The following is a 20,503-nucleotide window of genomic DNA, read 5'->3' as shown; positions in this document are numbered from 1 at the left end:
TTTATATACTTGTTCCTACATTTCTTCCCAGAAAGCTTCTTGGGTTACCTCCTTTTTCAGACTGGGGTTTTATTATTTTCACATTGCCTAGGGAGGACAAAATTTGGATTTTTCAACACATCCTTGGAATTTTGGGTTTTAAATTCCATAATTGGGCTCTAGGGAACTAGCAAGGAAGAACACCAGACTCCCTCATTATTTTAATGGCTTCCCTGTGCGGCTTGGGGGAGGCCTCCTTATAGCTTCAAGTCTCTCTGGGGACTTTGCAGGTGTCTTTTTGAAGTTCATGTGGACAATAAAGAAAGAATGTCTAAAGAATACCCTCAAGGAAAGCATGGGCTGCTCCACTGAGTGCCTTCTGTACACATTTATGCTATTTCCACTAATAAAAGCAGAACAGTGCAGCCCTGGCTGGGTGGCTCAGTTTGCTGGAGTGTCATCCCAGACACCAAAAGGTTGCAGGTTCAATCTCTGGTCAGAGCACATACAGGAGGCAACCATTAGATGTTTCTCTCTGTTTTTCTATCTCTCTCTCTTCTTTTTTCTCTCTTTGAAACAAACAAAACAAAAAAAGCAGAGCAGTGCATGTACCAAATCAAACCGTGAAACCATAGACTGTATCTACTGAATGTGAGCGAACCTGACATTCATGCCATATGTGGTGATGATTCTTAGTTAAAAACTTTTATTCAAACCCTCACACCTGCCCAAGAGCTCTATAGGACCTCACTTTCGCTTCACATTGCTGCTGTTTTAATATTTAGTTTTAGTACTTTCCCATCTCTCTGTGGAGTGATTCATTGTGTGTGTGAGCATTCATATATGCTCATGAACATATATGTGTGTGTGTGTTTCTCTTCATGGCATGTTGTCATGGATCTCCCAGACTGACTTCAACATCTTTGGCATTGTTTCCTCTCACATCTCCCTTTTTCCTTGTGTTCGGGTCTCAGCAGAAAACACTGTTGTTCTGCTTGCCTTCATTTCCCATTCACTCCCAAATTCCTTTCCTGACCACCTCCTCTGCTCCCCCAGGCAATTATCGCGTTGCCCAGTTCAATTCCTTCAGGGCATTTATCATTTACCTATATGACTATGTTAATTTCTGGTTTACTTGTTTTTGTTTGTCTCTTCCTGCTAAAATAGGAGCCCAAGAAGGCAGGGATCGCCTCTGAATCATTCCCTGCTGTAACCCTGGAACAATGCCTGGAATGTGGTAGCCAGTCAATAAATGTTTATTAATAAAATAAATAAATCAATAATTATCTTATTGATATTATCTCCATAATGTCTTGCAAATCATTTTTTTCATCCCTTCTGCTGCTGCCCTAGTTAGTCAGTATAATTTTTTCACATTGTTGGCTAGAAGGACCTCCTCGCTGCTCTCGTCACTGCCGCTCTCACTCTTCTCTCAATCGTTACCTACTTTGCAGGCTGGGGTCTTTCTAAACTGCAAATTGGCTCTTGCCTGTGGTCTGCTCAAAAGCTTTAAGTAAGTTCCATCACTCCAACCACAATATGCTTTGCAAACCTTTCCACTAGGAACCCTTAAAAACAGAGGAGAGAGTGGGTGTAGAGATACAACCTTAAGTTACCCAATACAAGCACCAAATATCCTAGGAATCTCACAATCATCTTACAAATGTATGCAGATTTTGCACTCTGCTCCTTTAGTAACAAATATTTTGAATTACTCACCACTAAGCAGAACCAAAGCTCTAGAAGACATTTCTTGTTTATCTTGTGGGATGGAGATATGGGCTACACCAGGATATCAAAGTCTGGAGAAATGCAAAGGCAGATGAAGGTCACATGAATTAATTTGGTGCACAAGGTCCTTCAAAATTCGGCACCTGATTCTCTCCCCCCCCTTACCTCTTTCTGCCCTCTCAGACACCCCTCCCGTAGCCCAGCTCCTCTCACTGTCACCCCCTTTTCTGTTCTCTTTCAGGACCTTGTGCATCTTCTGTTTGTATATTATCAGTTCCTGTTGCTTATTTCTCTGTAGCACTAACCTATAATCTTTTAAATAAAGATTTGCCTTATTTAAAGTAACCCAAACATGGCACGGTGCCTGTTACATCTCAGACACCCAATAAACGTCTACAGAAAAAACTGGTGGATGAGTGAATGGATTACCAACTGTTTCAAGCAAATGCTCTTGTATGGCTGTAAGGACCCTTATGTCTGAGAATAAGTGATATTTTATTTCAGTAGCTTCCCCCATATCTTTTACTCCTTTCTTCCCAATACAGACATGTGGAAATATTAAGTCCATTTACGATTGATTTGTTTGCCCAAGGAACAAAAACCATATTGCCCAGGACCAATGCTCCAATCTAAGTTTACTAAGAGATATATAAATTTCAAAGAACTAGCCTCTCCCTTGGGAACTTGAAGGAAATTTTGAAAAGCACTAAGTTTCCCTAGCTTTAAACAGCAATTGAATAGATTCTTGATGACATTGTTTTGTTTTATTTTTGTTTAGTTTTGTTTTTAATCTAGAAGGTACCTAGGAATCAGATGTAATCTGCAAGGGTTTCAGAACAAAATTGAGCCCATGTTTTAAAAGACGCTGCACAGGGCTGTTCCATTTTCACAGAGAATTATAAATTGTCTACAAACTCATATATGTTTAACCTTTACTATAAAATGTTGTCACTGGGGCTGTAAAGTTTGATTAGCTAAGGTTTATTTGAATGAGTTGATGAGTTAACTCTAAGGTTCAATGTTTAAAACAAACAAACAAACAAAAGCAAAATTTTGCCAGTGAAGTACAATCAGCGTGTCCCCTATGCCTTCAAAGTCTCTTAGAATTATTTTTGCTAATGCCCAATATCTGCATTTCATGCAGTTTTCAGTTCAGTATGAAATACGCTCAGGAGCAAAGTTCTGCAGATGCAATGTTTTTACGGAGGGACGTAGTTTGCTCTTATTGAAAAGTCTGAATGGGGGCCAGAGGGAGAACAAGGAGGAAGGAAGCAACAGAAAGGGATCTGGGTCCAAGGCCACCCCTAGGTGCCTCATACACACAGCGCTTCGCCAAGAATCGAAGTCAAGCAGATGTGAGGCCATCCTCTGAGACCTCACAGTCCAGGACCAACACTGACTCAAATACATGATTAAACACCACCTCGTTCGACTATACAAATATTCCACAACAACTAAAAGAGGTTTCTTTATCGGTAGAAATAAAATTTCAAGCATTACTAATCAGTGTTACCTCAATAAATATAATTAATTTAAAATGCAAGCAAATAAAAGTAACTTAACCCCTCCCACTACAATTTAGAATATAAATCAACATACCATTTTTTATAAATAACTAATAATGGATGCTTCCTGAACTACTCTTCCCTTCACTGGTTTAGATGGTGTCCTTTTTAATGCATGGGCTCTGATTTTAAGGATGTTTATCACGTAAGAAGCATTAGGTAGAATACTGGCTAATTTTTCTATGGTGTTTCCAGTTAGTATAGATTAAAAAGGGGGTTTGTATATTGTAATTAATTAATGATAATGAATTATTTCTCCCTGGTTTGGCAAAGGCTGAAGCAGATCATTTGGTGGCTGTTACACAGGCTGGTTCACAAGCATTTCCTCTTGGGACTGCAGAAAGCAGCCACCAAGGAGTGTCTGCCACACCTTCAGCTGCTGCTGCCCCTTTTCCAAATGCAGGATGGAGACCCCACAGAGCCTGCAGAGTGTGGTTTCTCCCCAGGCACAGCGGGGACCCTCAGTTCTTAGGTTACACTTTCAGGTAAGATTTTTAAAATTCTATAACTGAAAAAGTTTTGGAAGATTGCTCTTAATAAATAGCAAGTTAGGGAGGTAGATAGACAGTATACATAAAACTGTGTACATAGTTCTACATAAAAACTGCTGCTTCCAGTCATATGGTTTTACATGTTTAAACATTTTCCCCTTCATCAACATTCAAATACATTCAAAATATTCCTTCCCACTAAAGGAAAAACAATAATAAAAAATAATGACCCCTGAATATATAATGTTTAGTTTTTCCTCTAAATAGGTGTTGTGATTAAACTTACTAACTATATGTGTATCCCAGATGAATGTGTATATATATTAATATATTTCAGGTGAATTAGGCTAAAACCTTTGCTTGTGTCAATGCAAGTGACTTGCACAAACTTATTTTGTGTAGAAAGCTAAAACCTGTGACACTCACGTGGGAATTCATGGAAATTCTAGGCTAATGAATCCAGCCTTGATGTGGTCTTTTTCAGGACTGAGGTTATTGACTAACACCAAGGTTGAGAATCCACTTTCTAAACATGCTGATGGACAGGCAAGAAAACACAACAGCGGAGAGCCTGAAGCTCATTTAACAGCAGTGCTGTAAACACAGCCAAAGTGGAAAGAATTGAGGGCTCTATTTCTCTCCTTTCTGGAGAGAAGATAATCCCTTGCTTTCTATTGCAGTTTATCTATTTTAAATCACAGTGAAATGATGTTCTCACAACATAAGATGCCCCCAAACTCCCATTATGGGCAGGATTATACAGGACTGAATGACTAGCATCTGGAGTAAACTCTGGGATCACCTCTCCCTGGTGCTCCCGTGTCCCTCCTGGTCATGCCTGTGTCCCTCCTGGCCACACAACCCTGCAGAATCATCTGGGAGGCAAGGTGATCTTTCGTATTTGTGAAAGTTATAGCAAAGGTTGTATAACAGTTTAGTCCTTTAATTTTAAGTGGCAGTTTACATTCATGTATTTTCCATCCATGGTCGTGAATCCATGGATATGAAAGGCTGGCCATGGTTATACAGAGGTTTTTGGCTGTGCTGGAAGGGGCACCCCTAACCTCGGAGTTGTTCAAGGGTCAACTGTATACCTACTTGTATACTTACTCTGCAGTATATTCTTTATTAAAATAATCAAATCCTTTCCAGGAAGCCTTTCAATGGACAAATATTAAATCCTTTATGAATATAAATTTCATATTCATTCCCTCAACTATCCTTTACTCTGAATTCCTCCCTCCCTCCATTCCTTTTCCTTCTTAGTTAAGTGATCAAATGACTACCCTGCTATTTTACATTTTGCTGATAAGCAGTTCCTGTAATTAATAACCTTATCTTTCTACATAAGAGAAAAACAAATTTAATGCATTTTAATAAGGAGGCTGAAAGGGCAAGGAGACATTTTATTGCCATGTTGATTTTGATAAGACTAGAAATAACTCAGTGGGCTGGTGATAAATAGTATTTATGCACACATATTTTGTTGTTTTTGATATTGGTACTTCAATATTTTTATAAATATATTCCCAAAGAGTTATCTAACATAGAATTCTTTAACAAGTAAACCTCATTGAATAACATAATGACTTTAAGTCACTTTATCTTTATATTTGATTTTAATCTTGTGTTTGTAGTTCTCAACTGACCAACCTGCAGGGCTGAGAATCAGAAGACATGGTTCCAGCTCTCCTGAAAATCTGCTGTTGATTCAGGGAAAACAGCCTGATTACTATTTTCTTATCAATACATTGGCTAGGAGGAGTTAGTGTGTGCCTTACAGATCTCTGAAATCTCCTCCAGATCCAGCATTCTACAGTTGCAGCTAATTCATTTAAAAAGCAAAACAAAAAGCCTATTTAAAAAAAAAATAGCTCTAAAGCTTTTACAGTTAAAAATCCTTTGAAATGTGAATAACTGGGTCTCCACTTATCAGGAGCTAAATGTTTGTACATCCAAAATGAAGGCTGAATAAAGCCCATTCCTTTGAAATTAGTGAATTTATGAGATCATAAGGGGTCCCTAACAGAAAGAGGCCTATGAAGGGCTCAGAGTGGTTTCTACCCTTATTTTCTACCCACCCACACAGTGAATCCTGTGACATGAGTGCATCTGTGATTGCATTCTACAAAGAGGAAAACTGCTGGTGTTGAACAGAGTGGTTAGTTATCCTAGGCAGGATCATTCAGAATCACACAGCTAGGGAGGAGGGTTGGACAAAAATCTGATCTTCCAGACTACAGTGATTTTTTGTTATAAATCTTGCTTTGGGGGTCTCCAGAACAATTCCCTTCAAGTCAAGGGCAGAAAGAGAATGAGAATGAACACCTCAGACAGGGAAGTGGATGGTTAATTGGGTGTCAGAGTATCTTTTCCACTAGATTATACCCTCTTAGAATAAAGGTGCCCTGGTTTATTGAATTGAGATGGGAATAGTACCCTCTTCAGGGGAAAGGCTAAGGGAGTAAACCCCGACAGAAAATCCGGAGCCGGAGTCCCTAAGGCGGTTTGACGTTGTAGTCAACACCGGCAACTCCTGCGGCGCACCTGAAGCCAAGCTGTATTGACTCCGTCTTTCCCTTGGACCCTTCAGCTGCGAAGAGAGGGGGGGTCTGCTGCATGGGCAACAGCAGACCCTCCATATCACCCTGCCCAGGTTCTGTAGCTTCAGCTTCACTGGAGAGGACACTCCAGCATCATCGCAAGATGTCGATTCAACACGGGAGGAGACAGATACCGTGTCACTCCCGAGTCGGACTGCACAGCCATTCTCGGCGGTGCAGATAGACTCTTAAGAAGCTACACCATCGTCTCTCGAGACGGACGGCTGCCGATATATATATATATATATATATAGTACCCTCCATTCCCTCAGCCTCACATCTGAGGTCTTTCCACTTTCACTTTATCGCTTACTTCTGTTCGTATTGATAAGTGTATTCATCTATCCTCCCGGGCCAGGAAAAGACTTGCAATGTTGTAACCTCTTACAGTACCCAGCATTGTGCCAGGCTCTCTGATATTTTCCAATTCTGGGATTGGGCACGTAGGAACTACTTGATGGTTGGTGAATCATCTTGGCTGACTCCAGGAAAAATGAGAAGCTTGGATTTCGTACCCTTTGATTAACTCCTCCTTTAGTCTCTCATTGTATTCCTCGCCATTCCCTACTCCCATCAGCCCCTTTTGAAAACGGACTCTTCAGTTAATACCTCAGGGTCCTAAGCATCCTTGGTAAAGCAGAGGTCAACACCCAGAGACTGTGAACTTTCATTACGGTTTAAGGAGACAATGTCTCCACTTTGGCAGGCTATTTAGTTGACAGTCTTACTGGAAGATTCTAGCAGGTAACTAAATGGGGGTCCTTGGCAAGGTTCTACAGCCTTCAAATCCATCTTCAAATTGTGTTAACCACTTCCCTTCCATCTCTCATTCCTTTCTTCAGAGGCTCATGTTTAACCTTTGCATAATGTTGTACATTTTTTGAGCTTTTATTTTAAACCATTCATGTGTGATTATTATACTGATGAAGAAAAAAAATGTTAATTGAAATAAGTTGTTTCCCACAGTAAATTCTAATGATCAAAACAGAACACCAGAAATTATTTTTCTGAGCATTTTGTCATAGCTTCAATAAATATAATGTAGGATTTCACCTACATTTATAAGGATGTCTTCTTTCATTTATTCTTTGGCAATTCTATTCAGAATTTTATCGGTATTTCTCTTTCTCTGTGCTCAGCAAGTTAAGACAGCATCATTATTGATTTCTGCATCACATTAGAGCAAACATATTTATTTTTTATCCTCCAAAGAAATAAAATCTTTATGTGCTATGCATGTGGGTTAGGGGGAGTAACAATGAGTGGATTGTTCCAGTCCTTGGTACTGCCTAACCTCAGAGGTAGGGATTGTTATTCTTTCAAGCACTGTCCTCTAGTGGAGAAAATAAATATTAGTGCTCTTAGAACAAGTATTGCTATTCAGGAACTAGCACTTGGGAAATGCTTTCCACTAACCCACCCCAGTGCTTTTCCTGAGAGAAATGACCCTTTTAACAATGTAAGTTAAAGCAACTTTTAACAAGAGAAATTCTGACAGCTCATACACTTTTATCTAACGGTGTTAGGTCATCAGAAATCATTGACTAGCTGGGAGAAGTGGACTTATAGTAGGGAACTGGTCCCATGAGTAAAACAATAAAAAAGACATAGTGTCTTTTATTTTTAAAAATTAGTACTTTAAAGGAAGCACTATCATGTTGACAAACTTGCTGTTCTGGGATTAATTGCAATTGGGACAAACATGTAATCTTTGTTGACTTAATCTATGTGCAACTCAAACCTGCCTGGCTATCTAATGGGATAGTTCAGGATTTGTCTTTATAAACTTGCCTTTGAGGTCTAGTGACAATTCACATTTTCCAGATTATTATATCTTAATTTTACTTGCGTAGTGCCTGACTTTGAAATTATGAGTGACTATTCACAGAGTTTATCAGTTAAGGTTTTAGGGCACTAGACTCAGACAGACTTGGGTTAACCATGCATAGTTAGTTGGCCTTTCTACACCTCAGTTTTCTCAAGTGTGGAATGGGGATCATAACAGTGCCTTCTTCAAAAAACTGAATCATGAACCTATGAGGTAATGCTTGAAAAATACTTAACACCATGCCTTGCTTCACAAATCCTAACTAAGTATTAGGTAATCTGAGAACTCTTTATCCCCCTAACTGAGCTCTAATCTCCCAATAGAGTGTTTGGGAGACAGTCTTTACAGAGTTCATTTTCACCAGTTCCAGTCTTCGCTCAGTGTGCATGCTCAGCTGGATTCATGCTTCTTCCTCTCTGTTGAATTTTTATGTTTGACACCTCCTTAGGGGACAGTTTTGTATCAGGTGTCATTTCAGATCAAGTTGCCAAATTTTGTGACTGCCTACATACACTCAAAAGCATGAACACAGCCAAGCTGTTTCCACTGTCAGTTCCCAAAATAGTGATCCAACTCCCATACCCACGGAGCATAAACCGCAGACTTGTAAAAGGGGTACTCCTGGGAGGCTAAGCATGGGAGATAATCTGAGATATTCATACATTTCATTTCCTTGTAGATTATGTCTAACACTCCACAAGGTTATAAAAGGACTTCCAGCACATCTCTGCCATAAACTGTTCCATCCTTTCATAAACCAGCCCAGTTGCACAGCTGGGAATGTTGCTGCAAGACAGCAGTGGCTGATGGGGGCTTCAGCACTGCCAAGCCCTTGATACACTCCTCCCCTCTGCCTTTCTATGAAAGGTGCCCTTGGAGTCTTCATTCGTGTCCAGTGTCCTGTGAAAGATGCTGCAGCTGCCACCACCTGATCCCAGTGTTTCATTAGTGCCTGACCTTGACCTGTCAGTTGACTCTTCCCTGCTCTTTCTCTCATAAACAAAGTTTAGATCTCCCTTGGGCTGAAGAAAGGGTGATAGTTGAATTTAGAACAGAGGTCAAAAATTAACAGAGGAATCAAATTATTTTTTTGCAGTGGGAAAGCCAATACAAAGTCTCCAAAGACAGGCATGCTGACCTGTGCACAGGTGGGGCAGATCCTGAAGGACAACAAAAGGAAGGGCACAATGAGGGAAACAACTTCTAAATCTCTTTCTCATAATGAATATCCTGGCACAATTTAGAGAAATGTCAAAGCATGCTATTATACATATTAGCATGCATGAGTTCCAAAGAGAGTATGAAGGGGAAGAACTGAGAGAGCTCCCTACCACTGAATTAGTTTTTGTGAAAAAACTAAAGCGTCATGTTTTCTGGCTGAGATGCAACATGTTCATGGATACTGAATTCATAGTGCTACATTTGTTTCCATTTTGAAAAACAAAATAAATACAGTCCACTACTTCCGAATTTCCTCAAGCAAAGTGTTCTCCAGAGAGTCATTTTCCTCCTTGGACATTCATTACAGGCAACACAAAAATCCACCTTAAGTCATGTACTTGGTATTGTTTTCTGTAGAGTAAAAACAGTTATAGAACTATTCTTAGAAAACCAAAATGAATCCTTCATTAGAAATCTCTAAAAAGAAAGAAGAATAACAATAGTGATTCTGACAATATTTTTTTTCAGAGGGTGGCAAATTAATCCTTGACAGCATAGTGAACTGTATTTCTTGTTAGTTTTACATCAGCGTTACTTTCCTCACACTGACAGCTCAGAGTTAGTTGTACATGCAACAAGCATTTTTTCCCCCACAAGTATATTAAGTGCTGAAAATAAAAGAAGATGATTTTGTTAGACTGGATCAATAGGAGGAAGAAATTCCCTTTAAAATATCTCTTAGAGATAGATGGAGCCATGTTTAGTTATTTAAGTATGAAATTCATCCAAATGCTTCTGGTCTATTGGGAGATACTGAATGTAAAAGAGAACAAAGTATACACATAAAGAACAAAGTTTGACAGATAGCACTTCTCTGCCTCATTAACTTCCATCATCTCACTTAGGATAAAATGTAGAAAGAATAAAAATGCAAATGTTTTTACCACATTTTAGTGCTTGGGACCAGCCTTCTTAGTAGATCACATCCTGCCTGAGTGAGGGATTTCGGTACAGAGGATCATGCAGCAGGGGAGCCCATGTAAGATGTAACATAGCCCTATTTTTTTTTTGAGCTGAGTTTAGGTCCCTTTTCCAGTATTCTCTTACTGTGGCCTTTGTGATCTTATAATAAAGTGAGCGTGGAATTTTACCAAATTTATGGACCTCCCATGTTTCATTTCTTTGACTTCCTTTGGGGCTTCATGAAACTTTTATTTCAAGACATTTTTAGTGGCTGAGTCAGGTTTCAGAGAGCCATTTAGGTGTAGAGCTGAAAATGCATCTTGCAGAAATGAATCAAGGACACAATGCAGGAGGCAGCTCCCTATCCAGTTACATTATTTATTCAGTCAGCAAATATTGATTGGATGCCTACTATGTGCTGGTCACTGTTCTAAGTTCTAGAGATACTATAGTGAATAAAATAAAAACAAATACATATCTCTGCCTTTTTAGACATTTGTTACAGTAGGGTTATTATTGTGATTTAACTATGATAGGCACCCCTCCTCCTTTTAGGTAATTTCCACACTGTATTTGCGTTATATAAAAATGCATTTGGCTGCAAGTAAGAGAAAAATCAACCAGTAGTAGTTTAAAGAAACAAGTTCTCTTTTTACTTACCAAGAAGTTTGGATGTAGATCATCTGGGGGCCTTTGCAGCAGCTCAACCACACACCATGGGGGATTTAGGCTCTTCGTCATACTCACTTTTCCATGCTTAGCATGATGTTTATTTGTCATAGTTTCAGGATGGCTGCAGCAGCTCTTGGCATTCTGTCTGTGCTCACAGGAGGGAGAAGGGGAGATGATGTGAAGCCAGCTATGTTCATGCTTGTTTAAAGAGGAAAACAAAATTTTCACAAAAACTTCATGGGCATACTTATACTTATGTTTCACTGACCTTAACTGTGCTGCATTACTACCCATATCTGCAAGAGAGGCTAAGAAATTGAGTACACAGTATTTATAATACTATTGCCTTAACAGTGAAGGGAAACAAGGTAAAATGGAGTTGGGAAGGAGTGTCAAGTTAGCCTACAGCGTAGGTCACAGTATTGATTATGAAAACAAAACAAAGCAGAAAATCCAATGCTATTTAAACATAAAACTGGTTGATTTTTTTATCTGCTATTTTTTAAATGAGTGACTAAATGCATGAATGCCTTGCTAAAATACACAGTATCCTGCACATAATTGAATAAATGAATGAACAAATAATGGCTTGATATAACTGGCACATTCTTGCAAAAACTATTCTAAAACTCTACATGGACAACTGTTTGACCCTTTGACTCTATTGGTTGCTTATTTCAATGAAAATTATTAATATTCCTGAATCTTATCTTAATTTTTCAAAGTTAGCAAGCTCTTAAAAATTCCATTCAACAATTATTTCTCAAACAATGGCTATCAGCCAAGTGCTGTATTAGGCCTGGGAGATGCAAAGAAAAACAAATAAGATTTCTATGCTGAAGAAGCAAACAGTCAAGAATGAGAAAAAGATAAGCAAAGGGCTGCAAAGAATACGAAAGTGAGTTACCTAATTCTGCCTGGAAGAATTAAAGATTTTGTGAGAGTTGTGTATGTGCTTTTTTTATGGTGTGTGGAGAGAAGGATTAAAAAATAAAAAAGGAAGAGGGAGAGGCAGATGGAGGACTTTTCAAGCAAAGGGAACAGCATGTGAAACTCACAAAGGCATGAAAGTCACAAAGGCATGTAGATACATAGCAAATATTTTGGTGTGGCTATGTGGCATAGTAAAATGTTAACAAATGTTGGAATCAAGCATACTTGAGTTTGAATCCCAATTCAGGTTCTTCCTTGTTGTGAGACCTGGTAAGTTCCTGAATGCTTCAGTTACCTCATCTCTAACAAGAAAATGAAAACATCTCCATGGTAGAAATTTTGGAGAATGAAATGAAATAATATATTTACAACACCAAAACAAAATATGTCCTGTGACTGTATCTATTGTTGTCATTATCATTATAATGCTATTATAGAGGCTAGACTATTATTTCATGAGAGGAATGAGAGACAAGAAAGGAGAGGTCAGCAAGTGTAGGCAGGAGGAACACATAGCAATATGTGGTAGATTGCAAACCATGGCCACAAGTTTCTCACAGCCCTGCCATCATGCCTCTTTACAATGTGATGCTGCTGTTCCTTCTATCAAGATGTGAAATCAATTTCGGTAACCTCTCCAATCAGGGCAGGTCTTGTGACTTATTTGAACCAATTGAATGTGGAAGAGGTGACACTGTGCAGGCCTCAGGAAGCCTCTAGCTTTCACTTTTACTCTCTTGGAATCTGGCTGCCTCAGGAGAACCTCGCAGCCAGCCTGCTGGGGAGTGCATGTGGAGGAGAACTGAGACACTCCAGCTGAAAGCCCCAGGAAGCTGTCATCTGGGCTTGCCAGCCCCTAGTTGATCTGCCATCTGACCACAAAATACACGAGTGAGCCCACAAATGCCACAGGGAGCCCACATAAGATATCAAATCCAGAATTGTGAGCATGTATGTGGTTGTTATTTTAAGCCACTGAGTTTTGGGTTAGTTTGTTATGCAGCATTAAAATGAGATGGAAGCCTAAGAAGTCATACTTTATCCAGGAGATGAGAAGTTATTGAAAGGTTTTAAGGTAACAACCTCAACAGATTTTTATTTTAGGAAGTTCATTCAATGCCATTATAAAGGATATGGTGAATAGGATGTTACTGAAAGCAGCTAGAGAAAACAGGAGATGTTAGGAGCAATAGATAAAACTTTATGAAGGTTTGGAAAACAACAGAATAGCAGGATAAAGCAACATTTGTGAGTGTACAGTCTCAGAAGGGTTTAATGCTCTGCAGAATCTTTCTTGAAATTCTTAATAATTTTTGAACAAAGAACCTGCATTTTTACTTTGCACTATGCAAATTATGTCACCTATTTTGAGGGAAGTACTCACAATACAGCTCCTGGTGTTATATGTCAAGGTAAAAAGGATCTGATACAGTATATTCTTGATTGTGGCAGCTTTGAATTGTACAAGGCCCACAAATTGCAGTATCCAAGGTTATGTTTGAGTCTTCCAGCAGAAGTCAAGCTTTGATTACTCCAGTGCTAAAATTAGTGGCAGTTCTGCACAATGGAAAGATCAAGAACAAGAAAAACACTTCTAATCTTCCTCTCCTGAAAACTACCTGAATGGTCTTGAATAAGTCCAGCTTCTCTGGCTTCCTCATTCATGAAATAAGGTGACATTCCTGTCCCTACACAGCTCACAGGATTGTGACCATTAAGCAGACATGTGAATGAAGCACTTGAAATTCCCTGCAAAGGAATGCATTCAACTAAATAGAAGTACTAAAAATAATTCTAGTAACGATTATGTTCATGCAGTATTGTCAACCCAGGTCCTTCTGAGGTAGCTATGACTGTGTACTCCTTTTTAAAAAAATTTTTATTGTGTATTTTTCATTACCATTTAACTTCCTTATACCCCCTCCCCCGACCCCAACAATCACCACACTGTCGTCCATGTCCATGAGTCCTTTTTCCTTTCTGCTCAGTCCTTCTATTCCCTAACCTCCCCCCTACCAATAGCTATTCTTCTGCTCTCCATTTATAAGTCTGTCTCTGTTTTCCTTGTTAGTTCAGTTTGTTTATTAGATTCCACATATGAATGAAATTATATGTATTTGTCTTTCTCTGACTGGCTTATTTCACTTAGCATAATGTGTCCTCTTTAGAATACTCAGAATCAAAATGCCTGATACTTTTCTGAGAGATAAAGAGAAGGAAGTAAATAAATAAAATGCAGTCTAGCTGGATATGTGGTAATATGGCTTTGTTTATTCACACGGTGTCATAGTTTAGATTATCTGCATTCATTTGTTCATTCTTCAAACATTTATTGAAAATACTTTGTTTTGTTCCAGGCACCATTCTAGGTGCTACGAAAGAGGAATCAGTAAGAATCCCTGCCCTCAGGAAATTTGTAGTATGCACACTGAAGATTGATATCCTCTTGTTGGATTGATCCCTTTATCATTATGTAATGTCCTTCTTTGTCTATTTTTATAGCCTTTGTTTTAAAGTTTATTTTTTCTTCATTGCTATTTGCATGATATGTCTTTTTCCATCTCTTTGCTTTCAGTCTGTGCATGTCTTTTGTTTTGAGGTAGGTCTCTTGTATACAATATTTATATGGATCTTGTTTCCTTATTCATTAGGCTGCCCAATGTCTTTTGATTGGAATATTTAAGCCATTTACATTAAAAGTGATTATTGATTGGTGCATATTTATTGCCATTTTATTCTTTATAACTATGTTCCTCTTTCTTTTTTTTCTTCTTCTTCTTAAAGAAGACCCTTTAACATTTTTTTTTTTCATTCCCTCACTTATGGTGGGTATTACATTCCAGACCCCCCTGTGATAGGTGAAAATCCATGAAGTAGGAACCTTACATTTATTTTAGTATTTATATGTATTTTAAGGCTTTATAAACCAACCCTTCCCACACACTTATAAACTGTTCCCAGTCCCTTATTAGCCTTTCCCACTCCCTTATTAACCTTTTCCACACTTTTATAAACACTATTTATGTTTTTAAACAGATTCTACACTCTTAAACCTATGTAACTGTAATAACATACATATATACAGTACTGCAAAATCCTGTGATATAGCAAAAAATCTGTGATAAATAATTAAATATAATATTTTTTAAAAATCCTGCGATACAGTGAGGCCGCAATAAGTGAACTGCGATATAGAGAGGGACTACTGTATATCAACTGAGGAAGAACTGACAACTTCATACTATTGAATTTTTACATTCAGGATCATGATGTAGCTTTTATTTATTTGAGTCTACTTTCTGTCCTGCCGTAAAGTTTTATAGTTTGCTTTATGTAGGTCTTACATATTCCTTTTTTAGTATTATTCCCAGTCATTGTCACTTAGTTACTATCATTTTGAATGGAATAAGTGGTTTAACATTGTTTATGTATGAGCAACGTTAAACCAGAAGTGGTTTAACGTTGCTCATAGATAAACTTTATTTTGTTGTTGTTGTTGAGCTTATATCACTGGCTTTACTTTTTAATTTGATTCATTTGGATATTCTAGGAGAAAATTAGAATTATAAAATACTAACAGTTTTCTGTATAGTCAGTCTTATTGGGGAAATAGATAACACTCTAAGTTACCTACTACAAAGGGACTTTAAAAGTGCCAAGTGGTTACAGAAGTGAAAGACCCTTGAAAAACCACACCAGTAACTAAGAAATAGCCCAGGAATTAATGATAGTGGTAAACCAGAACCACTGGACTGCAGAGATAAAGGGAGGAGGTGGTGTTGCTAGAGTTGGGTACCAGGGTCACCCACAGACACTGATGGCATGGTGGAGCTGTCTGGTGGGAGTGGGAATCATAGCTGCTTCCAGAGAAGCTGCAGGAGGTCAAAAGGATGAGAATAATACCTCACCATCTCCATTACCCCACTCTTCAATCTCTAACATTTCTGGTAGTACCGGTTTGTTAGTGATGAACGTTTATCTTTTTCTTGTCTGAGAATCTCTTTATTTCTCCTTCAATTTTAAATGATAGCCTTGCTTAGTAGAGTAGTCTTGGTTGTAAGTTCTTGTTTTTCATCACTTTGAATATTTCATGTCAATCCCTTCTGGCCAAAAATGTTGCTGTTCAAAAATCAGCTGATAGTCTTACAGGAGCTCCCTTGTAGGTAACTGTCTTTCTCTTACTGCTTTTAAGATTCTATCTTTGTTTTTAATCATTGCCATTTTAGTTATGATTTGTTTTGGTGTAGCTCTCTTTAGATTCATCTTGTGTGGGATTCTCTGTACTTTCTGAACTTGTGTGTCTTTTTCTTCACCTGGTTTGGAAAGTTTCAGTCCTTCTTTCTTCAAATAGGTTTTCAATCCCTTGCTCTCACTCTCCTCTTTCTGTTACCTCTATGATGCAGATGTCTTCTACTTTGTCTTGTCCCAGAGGGCCCTTAAATTATATCCTCATTATATACATTCTGCTTTGGTTGGGTATTTTCTGCTACCTTGTCTACCAAATTACGATTTGATCCTCTGCTTTATCTAACCTACTGTTGACTTCTACTGTTGACTTCTAGTGTATTCTTCATTTCTGACTCTTTTTTAATGGTTTCTATGTCTTTTTTAATGCTGTTGAAGTTCTCACAGTTTCCTTGAGCATCCTTATAACCATTGTTTTGAATAGTTGCTTGCCTCTATTTCATTTAGTTCTTTTTCTGGAGATTTCTCCTGTGTTTTCAGTTGGGGCATGTTTCTTTGTCTCCCCATTTTGGCTGCCTTCCTGTGCTTGTTTCTGTGTTTTAGGTAGATATGCTGTGTCTCCCAGTCTTGGTAGGGTGGCTTTATGTAGTAGCTGTCTTGTGGGATGGAGCAGTGCAATATCCCTTTATCACTTGAGATGGACGATCCAGGAATGTCCCCAGTGTAGGTTTTGTGGGCCCTCTTTTTGTATTTGAGTATGTTTTTTAAAGTATATTTTATTAATTATGTTGTTACAATAATTCCAATTATTTTTCCCCTTTGTTCTCCTCTTCCAAGTACCTCCCTCCCCTCCAGCAATCCCACCCCCCTTAGTTTATGTCCATTGGTCATGCATATAAGTTCTATGGCTTCATCCTTTCCTATATTATTCTTAATTTACCCTGTGTATTTTGTACTAACCAATTATGCTTCTTAATCCCTGCACCATTTCCCCATTTCTCCCCTTCTCCCTTCCCAGCTGATAACCCTCCAAATGATCCCCATACCTATGATTCTGTTCCTATTCTGGTTTGCTTAGTTGGATTTTGTTTTTATTTTTTAGATTCAGATTTTAGATTTTTTAGATTTTAGATTCAGTTGTTGATAGCTGTGAGTTTGTTGTCGTTTTAGTGTTCATAGTTTTAATCTTCTTTTTCTTAAGTAAGTCCTTTTGACATTTCATACAATACTGGCTTGGTGATGATTAATATTTTTAGCTTTACCTTGTCTGGGAAGCACGTCATCTGTCCTTCCATTCTAAATGATAGCTTTGCTGGGTAGAGTAATCTTGGTTGTAGATCCTTGTTTTTCATCAAATTGAATACTGTTGGCCAGTCCCTTCTTGCCTGCAAAGTTTCTTTTGAGAAATCAGCTGATAGTCTTATAGATACTCCTTTGTAGGCAACTCTCTGCTTCTCTCTTGCTGCTTTTAGGATTCTCTCTTTATCTTTCACCTTTGGCATTTTAATCATGATGTATCTTGGTGTGGTCCCTGCCGGGTCCAGCTTGCCTAGGACTCTCCGTGCTTCCTGGATTTATATATGTACTTACTTCACAAAAATTTGGAAGTTTTTCTTCATTACTTTTTTACATAAGCTTTAAATTTCTTGCTCTTCCCTTTCTCCTTCTGGCACCCCTATGGTTCGGATTTTGGCACGTTTAAAGTTTTCCCAGAGGTTCCCAAGCCTCTCCTCATTTTTTCAGTTCTTGTTTCCTCATTCTATATTGGTTGACTGTTTTTTCCTTATTCATGTTCCAAATCATTTATTTCAACCCAAGTTCTCTTCCCTTCTCCATTGGTTTTGTGTGGATTTTCCCTTGTATTTCACTTAGCATAGCCTTCACTTTTTCTCTTACGCATTTGCCATACTCAAGCATATCTGTCAAGCCTGTGAGCATCTTTATCACCAGTGTTTGGAATTCTGCATCTGTTAGGTTGGCTAGCTCATCATTTGTTAGGTTGGTTATCTCCCTGTCACTTAGTTCTCCCACTGGAACCTTGATCCATTCCCTCTTTTGGACCATACTTCTCTTTCTCCTCATCTTGACAGGCTCCTGTGTTTGTTTGCCTCTGTGTCTTAGGTAGAGCTGTTGCTCCTATTATGTTGTAAGGAGTAGAGCCTTAGGGATTTATCAGCACAGGGTGACCTGTTTCACCATGTTGTGGCGCTGTATGTGGGAGAGGGATCTGAGAGGGAAGAATGCCTCTTGCCCAGCACTCACCCCTATTCCAGGCACTTCTCCTACTTCCATATGGGACTGGTGCCTCTCTAGTTGTTGCCTTGGCTCTTGTTCCCAGAGTGAATGGGTCTGTGGACATTCTAGGACCATGGGGGCCCTTTAAACAAGCAGACTCTGCTGAAAGACTGGTAGTTTCTGCCTCCATCCCAACCCCCACTGGTCTGTACAGTCAGAAGTAATGAGGCTTGATTTTCCCCAGTGCTGGGACCGTGAGCTGTGCTGTCTGGTGAGGAGCTGGGAACACTCCCCAAGTGTCCCTCCTGACTTTTTAAATTGTGTAACTGGGCTTTCTATCGGCCTGCCACTACTGCTGCTGCTGCCACCACCATACTGTGTCCTCTCCACCCCTCCTAGCTATCTGGGTGAGTATTTCTTTTTTATATCTTTGTTGTTGGACTTCCATGTAGTTTGATTTTCTGGAACTTCTGGTTGTTTCTAGTTTTGAGGTAGTTGTATTCCTTCTTAGTTGTGTAGGGAGACACCGCCTGTCTGTCTACCCCTCCATCTACACCAGAAGTCTGTATTTGAGTTTTGATTGCTGATTGCTGTTGGCCCATTTGTGCATTGGGTCAACCCTCAAGCTGGCGACTCTGAGGATCAATCCTAACTATAGAGTACAAGCTGTCGTGTTTGGGCTGACTCCATGAAGAATTTGCCTCAGCAGAGTCTGGTGCCTACTGAGATATCCCTTTTGATGTGCCAATTTTAGATCTAATTAGGTCCTGCTCAGATGTTTCCTGAAGCCTGATATTATATGTGTTGTTTTGGGAGCCTTTGGGAAGGATTCTGATACAGTTTAATACTGAACACTACCTGTGACTGGCCCTGAACAACCTATTTAAAACTACAAAGTGGTCCACAGTTTGTGGATGTTTCTGCTTGGCCTGGGTGTGCATGAGAAAAACCAAACTGAACACCAAGGCAAGCTTTCACCAGCACTGGGCCCCAAGGGCAAGTCAGCAAAAGGCCCAAGGCACCCCAAGATTCACGTTTGCCTACCTCTACTTACTGGCTGCTTGTTAGGCTTAGTCACTGAAAGAATCTCTGATGGCATGCAAATATGTGAGGTAGATTCTTAGTGAGTCACCAGATAAGGGTGAGTGGTATTCACCAAATTGATACAGATTCAAACTCAGTGCCGGTGCTAGGTTTAAGGCCACTCAGCAAAAATTCCAGGGTACAACCAGGCCGGCTGCCATCTACTAGGTGCTTGTAGACCTTTGTGGTGGGGCGAGGTCTCAAAGAATCATCAGGGTGAGGCTAGTGGTGTTTATCAGGCCCAAACAGACCAAGATTTGGCCATGTAAAGGGAAGATTCTGCACCAACAGGGCATGCAAAAAAAAAAAAAAAATGGTACCTGATCTAGAGCCACGTAACTCAGTCTGTCCGGCATTCTGCCTAGACATCCTCAGGAGCCCAAGCTTGGTAGGGCAGGGCCACTGGGAGTTAGGAGGGTGGAACTAGTGGATTTTCGGTCAGAGGGGCAGTGTCAATCAGGCTTACAGGCAGGGGGGAACAGCTCCAGAGCCACACAACTTAGCCTCTGATACCCCCCTGAGTCTGTTCAGACCTCTATACCATGGGCCCAGGAAGTTGACTCCTCTGCAGAGTGTGAGCTCTGTGGGGTAACATGACAGAGAATCGGGAGGTTGGGGTTATTGCATTCTCCAGGCAGATCCCATATGGAGGGGAAGCGCTCAACCCAAGGAAGATGGCATCTGTGGGTAGTGTGGGAGAGAAACTCAGCACAGGAACCCTGGCCTTTATCCCTTCAACTCTGTGCCCAGAGCTACACAAGTCAATCTCTCTTTGCATGATTCAAGTGTGGTCTGAGCAGCCCTCCCCCTGATAGGCTCAGGGTGAGTGACTGCAAATTATATTTTGTGTATTGGCCCTTTAAGATGGCACCTGGGTTTCTAGCAGATTCTTGTCTCTCTCTGGCAGATAGAGTCCCCACTGATTTTCACAGCCAGATGTTACAGTAGTCCCTCTTTATATCGTGGCCTCACTGTATCACATATTTTTAAAAATATTATATTTAATTACTTATTGCAGGACTTTGCAGTACTGTATATGTATGTTGTTAAAGTTACATAGGTTTAAGAGTGTAG

Source organism: Furipterus horrens, unplaced genomic scaffold (genome assembly GCF_987537825.1).
Source record: "Furipterus horrens unplaced genomic scaffold, mFurHor1.1.pri manual_scaffold_4, whole genome shotgun sequence".
Classification (NCBI taxonomy): domain Eukaryota; kingdom Metazoa; phylum Chordata; class Mammalia; order Chiroptera; family Furipteridae; genus Furipterus; species Furipterus horrens.
This window is presented reverse-complemented; position numbering follows the sequence as displayed.